We start from the raw sequence: 13,043 nt of genomic DNA, 5'->3' as shown, positions 1-13,043 counted from the left end.
GCTGTGATAAAACACTGTCTAAAAACAACTTGGGGAGGAAAGGGTTTATTTGGCTTCTAGGTTACAGTGCTCCACCAAGGGAAACCAAGACAAGAACTCAGGCAAGGCAGGAACCTGGAGGCAGGAGCCAAAGTAGCGACCGTGACAGAATGCTGCTACCTTCCTTGTTTCCCCTGGCTTGCTCAGCTATCTTTATTTCTTTTTTTGATTTTCTTTCCATATATACTTTTTAGTTGAATTTTTGTGCATTTCATATAATATATCTTAATCATATTTAGACCTCTTCCCCTATCTGTACCCTCTATACCCCTCAACAGATTTCAGACATTCTGTCACATATGCCTATTGAGTCAAATGTGTGTCCACAGATGTTCCTTGATGTGAATTCATCCACTGGAGCCTGGTCAGCTTATCTAGTGTCATTCCCTTAAAGAAGGAACTCTCCCTCACCTAGCAGTGATCAATAGCCTCTTGACTAAAGTTGGGGCTTCTTGTCCATTTCTCCAGTTCTATGCTGGGCTTTTGTCTGGTTTGAGTTTGCATGGGTCTTGTGCATGCTGTCATCATTGCTGTAAGTTCACATGAGCAAGTTCTCAGAAACCTGGAAAACCATTGTTTCCTTATGGTCATCAACCACTCTTGGTTTTTACAATCTTCCCACCCCCTCTTCTGCAATGGTCCCTGAGCCCTGGGTCGCAGAGATTTAATATAGGACTCCTATTCAGGGACATACACTTTGCACTCTCACGTTTTGGCTAGTTGTGGCCTTCTGTGTTCATTGCTCTCTGTTGCATGAGGAACTTTTCTGGTGAGAGCTGAGAGACACATTAGTATTTTCTCTACACCCTGTTCCACTATGTTTTGTGAGCCTTAGGTGTAGAGGTTCTATTGGAGATGTGTCACTTAGGGATGGCATCTCACAGACACTTATTCTCTGTGTTTGCCCAGTTGTGCAACTCTGTAATAGTCTTCATCTGTTGCAAAAAGAAGCTTCTCTGATGAGTGGTGAGAGACTTACGTCTTTAAATATAAGGATCCATACAGTAAGAAATTACATTTGTCTAGGGATGTGACCGATGTTTTCCTCTAAGATCTATGATCTTTCTAGCCATGTGTATTTGGCTATGTTTATAGTGCCACACATGCATTCCCTCTCATTGAGAGGGCTTTAAGCCCAATTAGCTGTTGATTACCCCCAAGATAAAAGTGCCGCTACTGCACCAATAGAGTTTGCTGTGCCAGTTTAACTACCTTTCTTATACAATCCCGGCCCACCTGCTTAGGGATGGCATTGCCCACAGTAAGCTGGGCCCTCCTACATCAATTAGCAATTAAGAAAATGCCTCACAGATATGGCCACAGGCCAATTTGATGGAGAAAATTCCTTGGTTGAGGTGTCCTCTTCCCAGATGACTCTAGTTTGTGTCAAGTTGACAAAAATCTAAGCAGCACCTGTGCTTAAGCATTAACTTCTTATTCCCCCACTATTGATAGTGGCCTAGTCAATGCTCTACTGCCACACAGAATGCATAAGACTATAAAGAAAAGAGGTTTACTTTGGTTCATGGTTCCAGAGAAGTTCAAGATCTAGTATCTGCATTATTGAGAGTGGAGTATCAAAATCTCTGTCTGTAACAGCATTTTGACAGTTACTCAGCACACATCTAACAGTTTTTAGTATATATATATATATATATATATATATATATATATATATGCCCTGTTATTTGATATATAAATATTTTCAATGGTTATTTCCCCTTAAGAATGGACTGGAGAGATGGCTCAGTGGTTAAGAGCACTGGCTGCCCCTGCAGAGACCAAGGTTTAGTTCTCAGCATCTGAATGGCAGCTAACAACCATCTGTAACTCCATTTCCAGGGGATACAATGCCCTCTTCAGGCCTCTGTGGGCAATGCATGCACATGGTGCACTTACATGCACATAGGCAAAACACTGATACACATATAAAAAATAGAAACAGATAGATTTTAAAAAAGATTTGATCAAAACATCTTATATGCAATGTATGAAATTCTCAATAAAATTTTTTTAAAGTTAAAAAAAAAGTAGGGGCTGGAGAGATGACTCAGTGGTTAAGAACACTGGTTGTTCTTGCAGAAGACCCAGGTTCGAATTCCAGCACCCACATGGCAACTAACAACTGTCTGTAACTCTAGCTCCAGAGGATCTGACAGTCTCTTGTCTTCCTTGGGAATTGCAGGACACAGGTGCACTTACCTAATGCAGGCAATACACTCATACACATAAAAATAATAAATAAAATGTTTTTTAAAAAAGTAAAAAAAGAACTTCATTCTGGTAATAGTCTTTCATATGTGTGTGTGTGTGTGTGTGTGTGTGTGTGTGTGTGTGTGTGTGTTTGGTTGATTTTGAAAAAACTAGCCTTTCATTTTTTTTCTTCCTTTCTTGTATTTATCCCACCCCACCTCCCCATCTTTCTTCTGGTGATCGAATCCAGGGCCTTGTATAAGCTGAGCTACAACCCTTGTTCCTTAAAAACATTTTTTATTACATTTTTGTGTTTGCATGGTGGTAGAGGTGCATGTGTCATTGCATGTGTGTAGGAGCCAGAGGACAATTTTCAGGAGTCAGTTCTCTCCTTCTACCATGTGAGTTCCGGGTATCAAACTCAGGTCATTAAACTTGATAGCAAGTGCCTTTACCTGCATGGAGTCTTGCTTTTTTTTTTAAAGAAGATTTATTTTATTTTAAATTATGTGTTTTTGTGTGTGTGTCTACGTACAGGTTTCTGGGGGTTGGTTCCTTACTTGTATGTTGAATATGAATACTTAAAGGAACTCTGCAGATCTCCAGGATTCCCTCACAATATAAATAAATCTATCTCACAGTTCAAAGGTCCATCATGGCTCAGAAGTCAAGATGGCTAGAGCTTCAGGTCACAGTACATTTACAATCAGAAGCCGAAAGCGATGAATGCATGGTGCTGCTCAGTTCCCTTTCTCCATTTATCCAGTCCAGGGAATGGTTCTACCCACAGTGGGTTGGTCTTCCTGCCTCAGTGAACTCAATTAAGATAACCCCCAGAGGCATGTCCAGAGGCCCAACAACCAAGTAATTTTAGATTCTATCAAGCTGATAGCACTAACCATCACAGCATCTGTCTCCCCTCTGGAATTTTATCCTGTGACTATCACTGTCTTGGGTCTCTAGGTCTGTAGGTTCAGGGGGTCTGCCAGTCTCTACCTCCATTTCCCTTCTCTCTGTGACATTTGGAAACTCCCTCAGGATAGATAGTAAGCCAGGGATACCTTGTTTGTTTTCTGTCTCTCAGAGATCACTGTCCTTTGTTGCCTGGTGTCAAATATCTTGACAACTGTTCTTCATATTGTGCCCAGATTTTGTTTGTTTTTGTTTTTTCATACATCAGCTGGAGTAAATCTATTCTCTGTTTCCTCATTATAACCAGGAGGGGAAGGGCAGTCACTGCATTTTCATTTTTGAGATTTTTATCTTTTCTGTATTTCTCAACTTTTGTTTTGAAAATTTTCAAACAATTTAGAAATATTACTCAGGGATGAATGAACTGTACACATTTTTTATAGCTTTACTCTTTATTAAGATTTTTTTGTGCTCTTCCTCATATTAGCTGAACCATTTGAGAGTAAATCACATATATGATACTTCGTTATTAAATAGCTACACTTTATTTTTTGAGATTGAGACAGGGTTTCTTGCTTTGTAGAATAGTTGGCCTAATACTAACTATGAGGCTCTGGCTGGCCTCCACTTGTAGCAATCTTCCTGTTTTAGTGTCCAAAGTACTGGGATTATAAGTGCCACACCTGGCCATTATTAAATAATTCCTGAGAACTAACCCGTTTTCCTATGCAGCCATAATACAATGATCAAATTAAGAAATTTCAGTATTGATAGGTATTATCTAATCTATGGTATGTTTTGATTTTTGATGGGTATCAAATGATATCTAAACTTAGAGCCTTGAAAGAATTTATCATTTTTGAATATACTGCTTCTGTGGCTCAGGAACTCAAATATGGCATTGGGAATGCTATTCTATGTTCTGTGAGATCTAAAAATTCACCCTTGGGGAGTGGGAGATGACTGCACATCTTTTTCTCTTTCTACATAGTTTGCCTAGCCCCTCTGCTGAACAGCAGCTTCAGTGCGCAGCCAAACTTTGACATGGTTGTTTGGAATCCAAGCATGAATGATTCTAGAAATCTCCAAAATATAAATTGGTATCATACATGAAGTGGTACTCTGAGGACAAAATAGCACCTTTATCTTATTTCTGCACAAAATGCAAAACTGGAATTTAACTATGAGAAACACACAGTACCAAATTGAACATTCTTTGAAATAAGTGACCTGTACCATTCCAACACGCCTGTGTCTTGAGGGACAAAGATGCTTCAGGTCAGTGGAGGCTGTATTAGTCTTCGAAGGCTGTCCTAACAAAATGCTCCGGACTGGGGGGCTTAAACAGCCGAAATTTACTTTCTGAAAACTTGGTTGCAGAAGGTGTCCACAGGTTTGGTTTCCTTCAAGGCCTCCATTCCCTGCCCTGGGGATAGCAACCTTCTCTGGATGTCAGGACATGCTCGTCTGTCTGTGTCACTGTTCTAATCTCTTCCTAGGAAAACATCAGCCATATTGGAATAGGGCCCACCTTCATGATTGGATTGTAATTTACTTTTCTCAAGGCCATGTGCATAGTTCTATCTTAGGGACTGGTATTGATGGCTTCAACAGATGAACTGGGCAGGAGGACAATTAAGCCCCTAACAGAGATTAAAGAGACACCCTTATAAGTGGTGTTGGATTGAAAAGAAGTTGCTATGACGTATATTGTGGAGAAAAATGGAACTACATCTCTCTGTTAGATTAAAAATACCCTCAAATTCACTGAGAATGGGGTATAATTCCTCCCCCTTTAAATCTGGCCTAGCCTATGAGAGCTTGGGTAAATGGAGTGGAAGGGATATCATGGCAGCTCAGAACCTAGCCTGGAAGAAGCACTTCTGCTTCTTCCACTGCACTTCCTTGGTGCAAAGGAAGCCTGATTCAGAAACCCCTATCAGTTCAAGTATGCGAAGTTCAATCTGTCAAAAGGTTTGGGAGTTAATTCTGTGGGAATTCTGTTGTCCTTCATACGTGGCCTCTTGGGCTCTGTGATTTAAAAATTTGTGAACATGGGGTGTGGGGGCAAGGGGGTGTGGGAGTGGTGAAAGGTAGAGGCAGTGGAAGTGTGTGGCTTAGCAGCAGAACACTTGTCTAGCTTGGGCCAGGCCCTGAATTCTGTCCTTAGTACCACACAGTCATATAATGATTGATTGATGATCAGCCAATCAATCAAATTTTAAAATTGTTAACTTGTATCTGTTAGAACATCATGGGTCTAAATAGAGGCTGGTCGGTTGTTAGGGGTTTCGATTGCTTCTGCCCAGGGCACAGGGTTCTTGGGACCTCTCCAAGTGCTCTTCGGTGTCCTTAGCCTGAGGCAGGAGGCTCAGATGACAGGGTGCTCCTTTCATTTCCCTGGCACAGTGAAGGCACAGACTCGGAGTATCTGTATGGCCCCAGACCTGTTTAAAACTCAGTGCCTCGGCCCTGGTTCTTTCCACAGGTTTCTTCTTTAGAAGTGGGATAGAGGTGGTTCTTGAACATGGTGACCTGGGTAATAGCAAATTTTTAGATCCTAGAAACAAAATTTCCTTGATCACTTACATAAAGAAGCAAGTGACCCCCAGTCAGAGGATGCAGATGGAGAATCCTGTGATGTCACTTTAAGAACCTACATGAAAAATCATTATTCCAATGGCTTCTATATTGTTTATGCTAAAACTATAGATGGGCAACAGAGTATGATTGCATGTTTTGAACGCTACCAATTTCAGCCTAAAAACTTCTGGAATGGTTGTTGGAGGTCAGAGTGGAAGTTCACCATCATACCACCTACAGCCCAGGTGGTTGGAGTGCTCAAGATTCAGGTTATTATGAAGATGGCAATGTTCAGTTGGTTAGTCATAAAGATGTGCAAGATTCAATCTCTGTTTCTAATGAAGCCCAACTGCCAAAGAATTTATTAAAATCATAGTGCAGAAAATGAGTATCAGACAGCAATTAGTAAAAACTATCAAACAATGACAGAAACCACGTCCTTGGGCTGAAGCTTCCAGTTACACTAAAATCTACTGGAACAAGATTCTCAGCTACAAGGTTGGCAAGGAAATGCAGAATGCTTAAAGGCTGACTGTAGGAGTCTCCAGTATGTGGAAAGAAAAAAGACTCAACATGTCGTCATATGATAAATCAGTGATTTATAAACATAAACAAGGGTGATATTTTGCTAGTTAACAAAGTTAGCAGATTTTCTGGCCTCATAGAATACTCTTGAACCTATAGTATAGCATTATCCTGGTTCTTTTGTGTGTGTGTTCTTTGCTTTGTAATTTTCTGTTCTCACTCTATCTACTTGCAAATCTTTTTTTTTTTTTTTAAAATTCTGCTACACACAATGTTGAAGAGATCCATCCTAAAGTCATTTTACTATTAAGAAATTTTCCTAGCCATGAAATCCTATTACTGGTTTATACAGATAATCTGTTCAGTCTTTTTTGTTTTTTACCATTACCCTTTAAAGCACTTTTGGTACTTCAGTGGTTTTTACTAATCCACCAACTGCTAAAGAGGCTATGCTACACACTCAGTGGAAGACGCGGTCTTCCTTCTCCCTCCAACTGCTTTGATCATTTATAGCATCTCATAACTGTACTTTTCAAACATTTGGATTGGGGTTCTTCAGGTCCATTTGGGGAGTTAAAGGAAGGAAATTCCACAATAGCCAGCTTTTCTGGGGGAACTTGTTTTTACTCCAAAGATTTGAGCCCATTCCCTGCACATGAACGTTGCTTATTCTTTCATCTCCGTCTAGTCCTGTTGTACAGACATCTGCATTTTGGAAGAGTTTTGCCCTGTTTATGTTTCTACTTAATATTCAAGGACTGCTGGCATACTGTGGATATAGTAGAATCTAAAACTTGAATAATGCAGATGTTGAAGGAATAGTAGGTATTTGTGCTTTAATACTTTCTGGTAGGATTGTTCTATGAGCAGATGAATCAAACAACTTATGCAAACTCACAGAACTGAAGACGAACCGAAGGAAAAGGTAACTCCCAGGCAGCATCTTTCTATTGTAACCAGTTATTTAAGAGAATATTAGTTTTTCCTTCTAAGTAGGATGGACAACTCATTCCAAACTACTCCTACTCCATTAGTCCTGCCTGCCAAGTACTTGTATGTAACCATGATTTAGCAAGCCTTTCAGGTATAATGGCAGAGATGTGTGATCTCAGAAAGTGCAAGTGACGTAGATGTGATCTATGACAATGGTGTTGGTGGATTCATTTACATTGTTTACACTTCTGTGACCAGGCCTTAAGGGAAGTTCAGCTTAAAAAAAAACAAAAAAACAAAAACAAAAACAACACCCCCCAAAACAAGCAGTGTCTTCCTACCCATCCCCAAATACATGTCAAAACAGAAGGGTGTTTTGCTTCAGTTTTGTTTTTGTTCAGTAATCCAATCAAGCGTTTGCAAGTGAAAGCCCTGTAAGCATTTTTGTTTATTTCAAATAAAATCTATTTGTATTATTTGCCATTCATACCACACTATCTTCTGTATCAGGTAATCAGGTAGTGCAATAGAAATACGCCTGTTTTCTAAAAAAAATTATGAACTTACTTTAAACATTATGAAGGTTCTTTTTTTTTTTTTTTTGCATTTTTTTCCTAGTGTGAACTTTGTGGATGGCAGTATCACATAGCAATGTCACGTAAAATAAACCAATGTGACCGCGGGCTGCTGGATCCCAGAGTGTGGCCTAAGACAGTTCTTCCTTGACTGTTGCCCAAAGGTTGGACATCTTGAGGTCTAAAGTGTAAGTTTCTGACTCTGTAAAGTAGGAAGGTTCTAATCTTCCGAGGATTTGGTGATAGAATCTGGAGGCGCCCAGGACCTAGCTCGCCATCTGTACAAGGGTTTGTGATCCTCCCAAAGGCCCAGATGTGCATTCCTTTTCTTCTGCTCCAGTGGCCTGGCTGAGAGTGGCCTGGCTGTATTTGGGTCCGGTGTCGGCGGAGAACCCGGCAGACCGGCCCCTGGAAGGAGGAGCCGGCGGGGGGGCGGGGCGCGAGGGCGGTCCCGGGCTACTGGTCGCGTCTCGTCCTCCCCTTCCCCGCGGCGGTACTCCGGCCACCTCCCTGGTACCTCCCTGGTGAGTACACGGCCCAGCGCTCCGTGCAGGGATCGCGGGGCCGTGGGCCGGGTGGGTCTTCCGGCTGGGGCTGGGCCGGCGCTGGGCCTGCGCGGCCGGCTCTCGGTGCGGCTGTCCAGTCTCTGCCAGAGCGGCGGGAGCGCTGGGGTCTTCGGAGGCAACCGGGCTCCGGCTCAGGTGTGGCGTCCCAGCGCCGGGCGGTCTCTGCCCCGGGCTTGGAGATGCTGCCGGGTGCGGGGAGATGCTGGGCGCACGCGCAGGCCCAGCGCGGTGATGGGGCCCCCCCCCCCCCCCCCCAGCAGCTGCTCTCTCCGGCCTGGCTCCTCCATCTGGAGAGGCCCTTCCTCCAGGGCACGCACCTGCTTTCCCCAGCGTTTCACCTGGGGAAATTGACCCGCTGATCTGCACTTAGGGGCTTGCTAGGGTCGGCAAGTGCTGTCCTTCCTCCGCGGAGGATAGTCACCTGGATTTGAAGGACTTAAAACACACCTGCAATTGGCTTGGCGCCCAGTCCCTTCTGGGTCTGTTGATCTTTATCTATGGTTGTTCTGGTTTCCAGTAGATAAAGGTGGTTAACTCTTGGTTTGGGGGCTGGTGTTGAAGGTCTGGAGATCTGTACAGAGCAAAAGGCCTTTGAGAGACTGGTAACTCTAGGAGAGCATTAGCTTCGCAGGGGTTGGGGAGGGAGCTTGTGGTTGCTAAGTGTTCTGGGGTGGGCAAGGCATGTGGATGTGAAGGCGGCTAGTGAGCCAGCAGACCTCCCCACCCTTTTGGCAAAGATAGAAAGTGAGAGAGGGAAAAAAAGGTGATAATTTGAAGAGTTGAGAGGAGCCCCCCTTCTCATTTTAAAAACAACTAGCTGATTATCTTTTTAAAGTAAAAGAATCTACTGAGGCTGCAAGAAAGTTGAGGAATCTCTGATCTGATAAATAGGATTCAGGGATCAGGCGGAGAAACTGAGATTCAAAATAGGGCAGAGAGGGGCTGTTCCTAGCAGCCTGCCAGGGAGTGCTGGAATGTGTCTCTAGGGAAGGAGATAATGCTTGTTTGGTTTTGTTTTGTTATATTTTTTTAGAACAAATTTGGCCTTGGTGGACACCATAGACTCCACGAAATAGCAAGACTTTTGTGTACCTGTCCACCGCTTTGATTAGATGAAAAACACTTTCAAAGAGAATTACTGATGTACTAAAGTATTTGGCTGGTGACCTGGGGGAATGTAGGTAGGGAGGGCCATAACAGCAGCTCTGTTATTGCACTTAAAAATTTTATTTATTTATTTATTTATTTATTTATTTATTTATTATTTTGTGTGTATGAGTGTATTGCCTGCACGTATGTGAGTGCACCCGTGTCGTGGAGTGCTGCAGAGGCCAGAAAAGGGCATTGGCTCTCCTGGAACTGGAGTTATAGACAGTATAGCCTCCATGTGAGTGCTGGGAATTGAACCTGGGTCCTCTGCAAGAGCAGTTAGTGCTCTTAACTGGTGAGCCATCTCTCCAGCCCCTCTGTTATTACACCTTATAATGCCACTTGATATAATATTTAGTATCGTCTCTAAGCTGAACTGGCAATAGGGTGTGCTTCATCCAGAGATGTGTGCAAATGACTTGGGAAGCAACCATCCCTGGTCTCTTAGAAGACCTTTTATTTATAATGGGAGCATCCAAAGCAAGTTGGTTGTGGTCTGGAACTCTGTAAAATGCAGCCCAGACTGGCCTGGAACTTGGGGCCAATCCTCCTGCCTCAGTTTTCTGAGTGCTGGGATTATAACCATGAGGCACCACGCTTTGCACCTCTAGTCTTTTTTTTTTTTTAAAGCCATCTCTGAACAGTGGTTTCTCAAACTGCATGTGTCAGAATTATCTGAGTTCCTGTTTAGAATATAAATTTCTTGGCCTCACTTCAAACTATTGAAACAAAACCTTTGGGCGCTGAGCCCAGGAATAGATATTTCAAGCAGAGTGCTCTGGGTTAGGGTTATATGTCTGGTATTGAAATTCACTGATAGCCTGAGGGTGGATTCTGTTTCATTTTGTTTTCTTTTGGACCTAGGCTTATAGGGCATATTTAGAACAGGTCTCCTTAAAATTTATATGACTGAGTTGCTGCCAACTTTATGTAAATAAAAGTTACGATTCCCTGTTTATAATAATGTCTTTAAATTTTAGTGTATTTAAAAATGAAAACTATTTTTACCAGAAAGCCACAGCATTGGTTTCTGGTGAACTACTCCAACTACCCTCCCAACCCTCCCAAATTAGAACCTACTAGAAGAAATAAAACTCAAAATTTTCTCAGTGACTAGTTCTACTATTTTATATGCATAAAAGTCATGTGCACACATATTGCATAATTGGGATTGGGTTTTATATACATTTTTATGTTTTTTTTTCCTACTTAGCTATTGTCAGCTCTTCACATGTAGTTAAGGTCTTTTAAACACCCCTTTTCTGTGTACACATATTTAAGGAGGCCAGAGGACAACCATGTGTCTCATCAGGATTTAAAGCTTGTGCCATTAACTTTTTTAGGTGGGTTCTGGGCGGTCAACCTTAGGTCCTTGTATTGTATGGTAAGCACTTTACCAATTGAGCTATCCATTTCCTTTTACTGAAAGCCTATGTTCTAGCCCATGGATGTACTATAGTCAATTAAATCAGATTCCATTGTTAATTTTTGGATCCATTTCAAGTTTTGGTTTTAGCAGTGTCATTCTCTGGTTCATGGTCTGCTTCCCATTCATACATTAAATGATGCGTCAAAACCCGAATCAAAATGCATTTCAATATTTTATTTTCCCATGCCTTCTTCCTGCTGTTCCTCCACAGGAAAGCACACGTGCGTAAAGATTCTATCCTTTCAAGGTCCATTCTTCTCTCTCAGTGGTTCTCAAACTTTACTGTGTCAAGATTCATCTCTTGTTCAAGTTTCATTTTCTTGGCTCTCAGACATACCTATCTGGATCTGTTAGTTCTGGAGTAGAATGCAGAAATCCCCAGTTTCCCTACATTCCCCTATATAGTTGATAAAACTCTTTTGGAACCACAGATTGAGAAATACTTTTATAACAAATGACAGGTAGACTCAGAAAATCCAGATTATTTACCTATTAGCATTCCTGTACCTGATAAGAACTTGAACTTGTACTTTGAGATGTAAGAGGCCTGTTCTGTTTTTTTTTTTTTTTTCTGTTCTTTTTTCCTCCCTTTATCTCAGAGCTTCACAAATCTTAGGGCCACTTGCACACCTCTAATGACTACCAAAGGTGGACTCCTACAGACCCCACTGCAGGCTTCTGAGAGAAAGCTGAAAATGACATATAAGTACTTGGTGAGCTTGTAATAAAACCTCCACCAGAAATTCTTCAGTCATTTGCTGGTTCAGCTTACTTCATGTTTCCTGACTGTTTCATGACAAGTCTTGTTGCAGACCCATTTATCCACAAGTGTGGATCTATGCAGTTTTTGAGAAAAGGCAGGTACACTTTATTTAGGGGTGCTGGGTCACTCTCCTGTGGTTTTGAAGGTAAATGTTCCCCCTCCCACAAAGAGTCTTTTAGATAGACCCACTGAAGGGGTACTCACCCTGCATCCTTGTCCAAAATGGAAGAAGCCAGAGTGGTTTGCTAAAGTGTATATGTGAGGGTTATTCTTCACTGTCAACTTGACTGAATTTAGAATCCTCTTAAGAGGCACATCTCTGGGTGTTATCCATAAGGGTGTTTCCAGAGGTTTAACTGGGGAGAGAAGACCCACCTTGAAAGTGAATGGCACCATCCCATGGGCAGAGGGCCTAGAATAAATAAAAAGGGAAAAAGAAAGTGAGCTGAGCACCAGCATGCACCTCTTCCTGCTTCCTGACTGTAGAGGTGATGTGACAGGAGCTTCACTCTCCTCCTGCCACACCTTCTCTACTGTGATGGACTATACCCTGAAATGAGGAGTCAAAATAAATATTTTCTACATTAAAAAAAATGTATGTTAAAGGACTAGTCTCCATACTGGCACATTGGGGAGGTGGGAACACCTTTGATAGGTACAGTCTAGTGGAAAGTCTTCAGGTCATTGGAGACACAGCCTTGAAGGTGATAGTGAGTCCCCTGCCCTTCCCTTTTCTTTCACCTTTTGGCCCTGAGGTGAGCAGTTTTGTTCCCCACGTTGTCACCCACCATGATATGCTGCCTCACCATAGCCGGTAAGCAGTGAGGCCAATTGACCATGGACCTAAGCCCGTCAAAACTGTGAGCAAAGTAGATCATTCTTTTTTTTTTTTTTTTAAAGCTGATTATCACAAGTGTTTGCTCTGAAAGCTAATACAAGCTGGATTCAAGAGGAAGGGGTGGGCTGATCAGCAGCTTCTGTTTTTTGAATAGTCAGTGGCAGAGGAGAGAAGGCAGTAGGCATAACCAGGTGTTATTTATGGGAAATGGGACCATGCTTTTACAAAGGCCTGTACTAGTAAATTGAAGGGAGCTGGTGGGAACCTTTTTAAGAGATGATACTTTGTGCCTCCTTAATCCTTTTTCTTCTCTATTAACTTTTATTTTCCACTTTCTCTTTTTTTAATATAGCTTCTTTTTCATCAGTAGATTTGAATTATGATATGTTCTTATGCATGTAGTAAGTAATGAACCTGTTACGTGTTAGTTTGGTTTGAGGCTTTAGCAATACATAAAGTAATGAGTCTCTTTGCAAATTAACTATCTACCATGCATTGATTTGGGATATACTCAACTTCTGACTTTATACTTTTTAAA

At 41.9% G+C, this 13,043-nt stretch overlaps 1 protein-coding gene and 1 pseudogene across 3 annotated transcripts in view; both read left to right on the top strand.

Annotated features, from left to right (window-relative positions):
• B4galt4 (beta-1,4-galactosyltransferase 4) overlaps positions 1–13,043 on the top strand; it is a 48,065-nt gene that overhangs the window by 10,727 nt on the left and 24,295 nt on the right. Inside the window, exon 1 of one of the 3 annotated variants that reach the window (XM_008842884.2) lies at positions 8,138–8,284. The exons of 1 other annotated variant lie outside the window; for it this stretch is intronic. The gene's annotated coding sequence lies outside the window, so the exon portion shown is untranslated. Of the gene's footprint in view, positions 1–8,137; positions 8,285–13,043 lie in introns of those variants that run through there. One more of the 3 variants, XM_008842881.2, reaches the window with a different exon arrangement.
• Positions 4,993–6,252, top strand: LOC103742019 (annotated as a pseudogene).

This window comes from Nannospalax galili, unplaced genomic scaffold (genome assembly GCF_000622305.1).
Source record: "Nannospalax galili isolate Female #2095 unplaced genomic scaffold, S.galili_v1.0 scaffold18, whole genome shotgun sequence".
NCBI classification, from domain to species: Eukaryota; Metazoa; Chordata; class Mammalia; order Rodentia; family Spalacidae; genus Nannospalax; species Nannospalax galili.
This window is presented reverse-complemented; position numbering and strand designations above follow the sequence as displayed.